Source organism: Falco rusticolus, chromosome 1 (assembly GCF_015220075.1).
Source record: "Falco rusticolus isolate bFalRus1 chromosome 1, bFalRus1.pri, whole genome shotgun sequence".
Lineage (NCBI taxonomy): Eukaryota > Metazoa > Chordata > Aves > Falconiformes > Falconidae > Falco > Falco rusticolus.
Window position 1 is genome coordinate 67,234,473 of NC_051187.1, and position 9,661 is coordinate 67,244,133.

The 9,661-nt window shown below is 36.1% G+C and overlaps 1 protein-coding gene across 1 annotated transcript in view; it reads left to right on the top strand.

The window, feature by feature from the left end:
* Window positions 1-9,661, top strand: part of DLC1 (DLC1 Rho GTPase activating protein) — a 230,715-nt gene that overhangs the window by 67,617 nt on the left and 153,437 nt on the right. The gene's annotated exons all lie outside the window — the stretch shown is intronic.

Genomic DNA, 9,661 nt, shown 5'->3' on the forward strand with positions numbered 1-9,661 from the left:
GTTGTAAATGAAGGGCATTGGATGGGGGACATCGGGTATTTGCACCATGTCAGGCAGTCGTGCCAATTAGAACATTTCATAATTGAACACACAGACTTGTCGTCTTTACCAAAAAAAAACCCCACAAAACAAACACACAAAAAAACACACACAAAAAAGGAAAAATCTTTGTCTTGTACAGATGTATTCTAAATATTTGTAAGATATGATAGACTGAAGGTTGACATTTTTCTGTGGGAATGAAGTTTTAGTGGAAATTATAAAGGATAGGCTATTTTTAGAGATGTTAAAAAAATTCCAATTAGCCCTAAAAAGAATTGATTTTATAATAATGGAGGAAAAATGCGGCTCTTAATGGATTTAAGATGTTTGGAAGCTTTTTAGATTAATCCTTTGAACTGTAAGTTTTATATTAGGAATTCCTCATTTTATATCCACACATGCAATAATTTATTTGTACATTAAGTTCTGGTATTCATAAAAATCATATCCTCTTTTCAGCCAGCTACATAATTACTGACACAACATAACATCTCAACTGCATGTGTACTACCATAGGAGGCATGTGGGTTTGAGAGCAGTAAGTCTCTTATACTGGAGTGTTATGGTTCCCCTTGGCATGTTGCTTATTGCTTAAAGTGGACCCGACTGGGAGGAAAAAATACTGAACATTGCACAGCCTCCCTGGAAGACAGTCTCTGTTTTGAAAAATCCAGAGTGGTTTTCATTTTTTCTCATTTTATACAAGCCTCTTGTGTCTGAGAATAGGAAAAAAAATCTCTGTAAGAAAAATTCACAGTAAGTTAATAATCATACCTAAGGTTGCCAATATTCAAGTAGTTCAGTAGAAAATTGTGAGCAAGGGTGTATTTTTGTTTAAAGTTATCATGCTTAAATATGTTACAGTCTAATGTGTTATGGTTCTGTCCACCTACACTCTTATGGTCTAAGAGGTCAAAATTTTTCAGAACAGCCTAGACCTCTAAACATATCTTGCATCTTTTCTGTATGAGCAAAAAAAGCTGAGGAAATTATCATTTTTAGTCACAAAAAGGAATGTTACTGTGGTAGGAAATGTGAAAGTTGCTCTCTGACATCCTGTTTGCATTTAGGCCTGGGCAAGACAATTCCAAAACTCTCAGAAAGGAGGGCAACCCATGTTTTGCACTACTATTTCTTCACTGCAGGTCAAACTTCAAATCAAATCTGTTGTGTTCTTGTACATCAGCATTGTGCTTATTAGTACTGCCATACATCTGAGAAATGAAACCTGAAATCTGTGACTGGAGGAATTTTATTCTGTTGCTCTCAGCACCAATACCTTTCAATGTAGCTTAAATTTAAATACTCAGGGCTTAATAGCAGGAAATCATTTTTAAATGATCATGAGCAGATGCAGAGAAAGAGAGCTTTCCAGGTTCTCTAAGAACCATACAAACTCATACAATTTAAAATTTCAGCTTCCATTTAGTTTGCATTTTTTAAACCTCATTCTTCAATCAGTTAAATGCATTTTCTCACAGGAATAATTCTGTTTAAATCAACACGACTGTGCATGTCAGAAGTGTTACATGCATGAGTAGGTGGATATGCTTTTTGCAGAATTATGGCCTTGTGTCATAGTTAAAAGGTTTAATGGTCAGAATGATTTACCACAAGGACACAGAATATTTCTCCCAATGCCATGCTTCTGGTATCTTAAAAAATATATACAGAAAAATCATAAGTGACCTTTCCCAAGCATCAGAAAGGTTCCTTCATGACCACTATGACTGTATTCAAGGAGTTGACTCATGCTGCATTGATTAATGAGTATTGGTCATGTAGACATTCACCACAGGGCAGCCTGAGTTTGCATTCAGGCTGATGATATAAATGAGTCATACATCCTACAGGTCCAAACAGATGTGTGATGCCTAGAAGAATTGCTAGTGCCCCATCATACAAAAGTCAAGAGAGTCAGTTCTATGCATCAATTGTCAATGTACCAGTAAGATAACATTGTGACTTCAGCACTGTCAGGTACTGTGGTCTGAAAAACGTGTGAAGCTACTGCATAAAGATGATAATAGGCTGAATTTCAGCAAAGAAGGTGTCTCAAATAGAGGCATATCCTAAGAGCTGAAATGTGAAATGCAGGAGTTTAGGCTGATATTCTAAATTACTGTGAAACTATGGCGGGGGAAAGACATTTTCTATTTAGCTTATGAATAAAGAAGTTCTGGAAAACCATACAAGTAATAAAAAATCAATTATTCAGAACATTTCTTCTGGAATTCAGTACTTTTTCAAAATTAATGACTATGATAGCCAAAGTACGCCACCTCACCAACTTAGAATTCTCCCTCTGATTTATGGTTATACATCCTAGGATAGTCTAGGCAGGAGCTGAGGCTTGTTCTAGGAATGAGCTAGACATTAGCAAAAACTTTAAGGGAAAATCGTGAAGTTTGAATATTACTTTTAAGTAAATTTACCATTATTTTTAATAAGAAATATACCTTTTGATGCAAAATTGAATAAATAATAAGACAAAAGTATTTGTGAGTATAGCTCCTTATTCTGAATTACATAGTTCAGTCCTTGCTATTTGAAAATTGGTATTAGTGAAGATTCATGTGATAGATTACTGACTTGGGTTTTGGGGGAATGACTGTTCTATGTAATATCTAACAAAATGATTCTACACATAAATAAATCAGTTTAATTATTAGTGTATTTTTCAGTCAGTATTGAAAAATGGCACATTCTGACTTTGATAATCAGATGATTTGACTGAAAAAAAAAAAAGTATAAGCAAACATTTATAAGGCACCTATTGACTACCCTGTTGTTCCCAAAATATTGTTTATATTGTGAAAGAAAAGAAATATGCAGACATCAATTTGCAAGTGGAAAAGAAATCAGTTTGTCTACTATACATGGATAAATTATATAACCAGTTCAGTTATTTGTGCCCCTTTCAATCAAATAGTTGCCTCTCATGATGACACCCTTACTGCCAGGTGCCTTGTCTTCCTCCAGTGGCTGGTGGATATCCATATACTATCTCATGTGCTAGCACATTCCAGGTGAAAGTTATAATTAAATAACTTCTTCTAAAAGCTATTTGTAACTATTAGGTTAAAGGGTTAGCTTAAATATTATGGTGATGGAAACAGTGGGTGGACACTGACATTCCCTTAGTTTAAGATAAAGAGCCTAAAGAAGTTTCAAAACATAGCGAACAGCAAAATTTAGAAGAGCTTGCATTGCCACTGTGTTGAGTGTTCCGTATTATTAACCATAGGCTGATTTTGCAGACTAGCAGTGTGTTGAGGACAGAGATGGAGCCATGTAAATTTCAATGTATTTACACTTAAAGAAATGTTAAAGCTTATAAAAAAATATTGTTCTTCATAAGTAAATCTTTCTTTTATATGAAATCACTAGGACAAGGCTCAGTTTCTCTAGCCATTCAGAAATGGTAGGTTTGATAGAATAACAGAATATCAATGTCTTCCTTTACTTAAACAACTCCTGAAGTTATGAGTTGGTTGAGTTTGCTGGGCTTTGCTTTGCATGGCAATATGTTCTAAATGTGAGACACCACCTGAAATGTTCCTATTCATTCTCCAGTTTTATTGCCCGATAAGTTTAGTGATAGTCTCTCTTCTGTGCTCTTCCATATAGACTGAGTTGAATCCTTACCAAGTTTCCCCTTTTTTTCTTGAAGTAACTTAAATATGTTTAACCGGATGTCAGTATGAAATTTTCACTTTTTCAGCACCTGCCAAGAAAAGCTTACATGACATTTATGTCATTGTGGGGATTTTTTAAAAATACTTTGTAAATTTTCTCTTTCAATTTGTAATCCATATAGTGCATCTCTACATTGAAGAATTTGAATCCCATAATCCAGCTCTGAATTATAGTCGCACGCATGAGCAAAGATGAGCAAAACTTTTAAATCACTGTCAGAAGCCTGTGAGTGGAAAATTGCTTCAAAAGATGTAAACTCATTTTAAAGCCAATGGAGTAAATAATTTATTCCCCCTGAAGAAAAACAAAGTCCACTAAGTAGTTTTATTAATACATTTTTGTTGTATTGTTTAAATTGCTCTAATGCAGAGGTGTATGCATCTGAATTGAGTTGTGTTAGTTTTGGTATGAGCCAACACTTGCAAAAGAGATCACTGCAGGAGATGGTGATTGGTATAGGTGAGGTACATAGAAAGTAATCACTACTTACAAACAAAGGACAACCTTTTTTAAAGGTTAAATCTGTGGAACTTACTGATATTTTTGAAGGTAAAAGTAAATTGATCTCAAAAAGTGTTTAGACTTCTTTTGGGAAAAAGTTTATAACCCATCAAAGCAGCAGATAGACTCTTCCATCTGTTATCATTACGGTCTTACTGTCAGTCACATGATGAAATCCTAAAGCAGGAGTTGCATTTGACTCAAGAGCCACAGTTTGCTGGCCTTTTCTGTTGGGCCTGTTGTTTGCAGTACATTAATGCCCTAGAGTTGCCAGTGGGACTGCCATGTTTTTATACACATCCTCTAATCTACTGCAGGTCTTGGGGAGGGGAAAATAGTCTACATTGATCCAATACATCACAGACATGCTCTGAACCATAGACAACTGGACATGGAAACCCTTACACGGGCTATTTCTCTTCTGTGGAAGCTTATTTTCTTGCATAGAGTATTATCTCAATATAACTTGACCTAGTGACGCATGCCTTTTCTGTTTCATGTCTGACAGAGCATTTCAGAGCAACCAATAAATGCCAAAAATTACTGGGAAACTTGAAAAGACGGAATCTGAATTCTCCTGTTAAAATTGTACTGAGATACATTGCAACAGTAATTACATCTGTACATCTCACCATTTTTAGAATTCTGTCTCTTTGAAAGGAAATAATTAGAAGATATGTTAGGGGATAAATTTCACCGTATACAGAAGATTAGCTTCAGGATTTTTAATGAAGTCCTCAATATAGTGTTGAAGAGCATCTTGTTGTGCTGAAATTAACAGAATATATTCTGCTTAAAAGCCTTTAATAAACAACATTGAAATAGAAATATTCATAGATTTGTGGATGTTTCCATCCTGTTCACTAATAACTTAATGAGACATCTTGAAATCTCCAGAAGATAGGAAAGAGGATTTCAGAAAGGGTAAGTAGGTCGCCTTGCTGGATAGTATAAAGGAGTGGAAAGGCAGAGGGCTGCTTGGAGACTTGCTGCAGAAAGCTAGGTTGCAGATTTTCTGGGAACTGGGACGAAGGGTCTTTAAAGCTGTGAAAAAACTTGAACTTTTTATCAGTAGACCAATAGGTGACAAAAGGCTGCAACTTTATTCAGTCCAAAAGTGCTGCACAAGATTTTCAGCTAGGATAAATTGTTGTTAGATGCTGAATTGTTGGTTAACTTGTAATTTGCCAAAAGCAACTTCAGTTTTGGGTTTGGATAACTCCATGTTATCCAAAGATGATATCTTTGATATCCAAAGATTTGATATGATATCCAAAGATGAAGAAATCCATTGTTTCTTTATCAGACTTTGAGTCTGATATTACATCTTGCTAGGAATCAGACCACTGGGAGAGAAGCAGTCAAACTAAATAGCACAGAATGACAATTGTGTTGTGACTAAGTGTCACAAGACCCTTACCTTCTCCCTTAGCAATTCAAGAGAAGGAAAAGGTCAGAGTGGTTTGAAGATGGAGAAAATAGTGTCATCCCAGGAGTTTATATGTAACAAAATGCTGGTTTAGGGGTGTGGTTCTGTCCCAGGCAATACTGCTTGCTTTCTCCTCTGCGTGACATTCATACAAGAAGGGGATTCAGATCACACAGCTGTCCCATGCTTACTATTGTCATGCAGAGCAGGTGAGATGCACTATGGTTGCAAGTATAGTGATCACATCTGAGCTGCTTAAAAACTATCAAGAAAACTACTGCTTTGAGCAACCCCTGTGCTAATCTCCAAAGTCATAACTATTAGTGACTATTTAAACTGATATTAAAAATGTTGTCCTGACAGAACTGGACCTGTTCAGTTTATTATAAAGTAGCATTACTTACTGTAAAATTGTTTTCAACTAATCTCCTAATATTAATAACCAAAAGTTTGGTGCTTGATGGGACTTCGGCCCATGTTGAGATGTTACGGAATTTGAATGCCTTTTGGAAGAACTGTATATATAAAAACAGGAAAGAGCAGAATGATTTTAAAATTATGCTTTAATTTAGCTTCATTATGCTCCTGAATCTTTAAAGTGGTGGTCTTTTCTGTTTCTTCTTCTTTTTTACTTTTTGATAGGTTTTTTTGTTGTTGTTTCTTCTTTCTTTTTTTGCTTTCTCCTTTTCTCTTTTTTTTTTATTTTCTCCTCTTTTTCTTTGATTTTCTTTTACTTTTCCACCTTTCTGACTTTTATTCCTGATTTGCATCTTGCATTAAAGTCAGGAAAGTTATTAACACCAAATCTGTATCCACCCTGCTCCAAATCTGTATCCACTTTGTCTTCCCCATGGTCCATCCATGCCTGTCTTTCACCAAATCAGTCCAGGCAAGATCACTGGCATGGTTTTGCCTGTCCCTAGAAGCATTTGAATTAGTTCACTTCTTACATGCAGCTGGATAACATGTCTACCTGCGGCTTGACCAAGGTAGAAGAAATACGAGCATTTATAGCAAACATAGGTATTAGATGTTTTCCAGGCCATGTGCTGAAGACCAATGCCTTTGGGGGACAAGTACATCACTAATAATCGTTGTTTATGTTGTCAGTCTTGTTAGTACTGAATTCAGCTTCCACGAATCCATGTCTCCACTTGCATCTGTGGTTATTTTAAGTGTGTTATCAGATATGTGATTTGGGGGGGGATTTGTGATATCTGAAATAATATGCATTTAGATGAAGAGGGAATATGTAAAACCTCAAGATAGAAAAGCTGTATTAAGGGGAAAGAAACAATGTAATATGTAAATATGCCTTTTGGTGAGAATTTCCTGTGCTTTATTTAAGAAAGAATTTCAGGCTTGAGTCCAAGACAAATAAGAGAACACAGAATGAGGGGACGAAGACAGAATTTGAGTTAGAAGAGTAGTGACAACAGTTTAACCTCTCTACCAGTAGATGGAGAGCACAGGAAAGCAGAAGCATGCACATGAAGGAGGAAAAAACCCTTGCATCAGCTTCTTGTAGGGGGTGAGAGATGAAAGAAGAGAAATGCAGGGGTGGGGGGGAACATTGCAAAGTAGGAAGTTGGAAAAACTGGTTTCTGAATTTAAAGAGGAAATTACAACACCTATATTATCAGCCTGTTGGTAGTGAATAAATATCTAGATTATCTTCTTTCGTGACTTGTACACAGTACTCTCTACTCCTGGAACGTGGTTTGAAAATGTGGCATGAATAGTTTGCATTACTGGAACGGAAGAAATCCATGTCTGCCTTTTCAAGCACTTTCCAGACACAGACATGCTGTGAGTGACATCATGCAAAACCATTTCTTCTTGTTCTTTACATATGCCTCTCTTGTAAGGAATTCTCTTGCTCCTGCGCTCTCTTTCTCCCTGTCTTTTGCCCTCTCTTTTTCTAGCCCTCTGATATGTCTCACTCAGTGCTTTTTCTCTTTTTTTCTTCCCTTTCCTTTCCGTCTTCAAAACCAGGGTGGGAGCAGGGAGCAAGGGATCTGGTTAGCTCTGTGTTTAATAGTTGAAAGAGCTTGGTTTGGGGTTTTTTAATGCACAAAAATTCCTCTCAGTGAGACATGCCACACATTCTGATCTCTCCCCTTCAGGCAGTTACACACTATTAAATATGGGGTTGGAAATGACACGTGTCTGGAAATACAGAAATGAAACAGCCTTCCACTTTCTGCACTGCATTATACAATGAAGGTGTTGTAAATTGTTAATTGAATGGCATGGGCTTCTAGTTTGTTGGGCTTTCTATAAATAGAAACTGTACATTCCAGTGTGCTGCCCCTTTTTATTTCCTTCAGATTAACTACTGTACTTTGAACCTTTCTGTGTTGTAACATAGAGATTAGCAAAGTTTTTAGCTTGTCTCTTTATTCCCTGAAACATATCTTGCACTCTGAAATTTTCTTCTATTTGCCTTCTCTTACTGAACCATCTTTAAGGCATTTTTGCACTATCCTTATTTTAAAAAAGAAGTAAAATCCAAGCAACCTATAATGGTACTTAAGGCATTCCCTATATTCTACAACCCAATAAATAGTGAAATATGATTATTGTATATTAAATAATATTGCACACATTACGTAAAGATTAATAGTTAACTTACTGCCATGCAGAATACAGAAAGGCAAACAGGGTACTGCTCAAGATGGAAAGTGATCCTTTGGTCTTCCAAAGTAACTCTGAAATTTTGGGTTAACACTCTGAGAGACAATGTTGTCTGTGCGTGAATGGCACTAGACTGGGAAGTTTATTCTTCCATAGCAGTCTGTCAGGTGAACAAAAACCCCATATGAGAGGCGGCCAGTGAGGAAATATAAGCCATTGAGAGTGAAGACTTCAGTGTGAAAACTGATTAGAGTTTCATTTCAGAGAAAGGAGAGGAGCAGATGATGGAATTAATGTCTCAACAGTCCATGATGCTGCAGAATCCTTGCACTCTCTTTACAAATTTGTATACTCTCAGTCCAGCATATTTCATGTTGCAGTAGAATAGCCTTAGGAGTGTTCAACACAGTTTACGAGTATTGGTGAATAAGTGTAAGATTAGATAAATGTGGGATTAATTATACTGTTTCTTTAAAATGTGATTAATTTTGAAGCACCTTAAATGATTGGATTGGTCAAGATACATCTCCTTGAAAGCCTGAAGGAACTTTAAGATATTTAAAATTCAGCCTTTGCTGCAATTGTCAGGTTTATCTAGGAAAAAGTGTAATTAAGTATAGACCTTTCAGCTGAACAGAAACAATGAGATTTTTTCACAATAAATTCACATGGTTGATATGTTGAATGAGCAAAAAGTCCAGCAATTCAGACCTCATTGGAGAATTAGTGAGGTGATAGGCATAGGGCAGATAGTAAAAATAAAACAGAGTAATATAGCTAATTTTATATCCAGCTTCCAAACTGTTAAAGCTGAACTATGTTGGCTCGTTGTGGAACTTTGCTACAAGTCACGTGCAATTTTTCTAATTCTTCTTTTGCTGCTTTGCCAATACAAAAGCAGTTCAAGAAAGATCCAATTTTGCTGTTGCCAATGCTGAGTGATGTTTCGACATGCTTAGGGATTTCAGGGTGTTTTGAGACCTCTGTATTCTTAGGAGAGGAAAAAAAGTCTTTAACAGGCTTCCCACATTGTTTAGTGCATCCTGCGGATAATCTCTTGGAAATACAAAAATTGTAAGAAGGGGAAAACAGAGCACATAGGATTTATGTTAAGTAAAGATAGAGATATAAGATTTATTTTAAAAAATTCAGAGTATCTGGGTACCTAGAAGCCATTCTACACTTCAAGAAGACATCTAATTGTCCAAAATTGTTTTCTTAATGGAGCCACTAATCAATAATTTCTGAAAATTACTAGAAGGACAATTAAAAAAAAATTAGATGTTTAAAGGCAGAAGTAGACAGCTGCTGAGCTGAACAAATACAAAGGACCTACCTGCCACCAGATGCTGT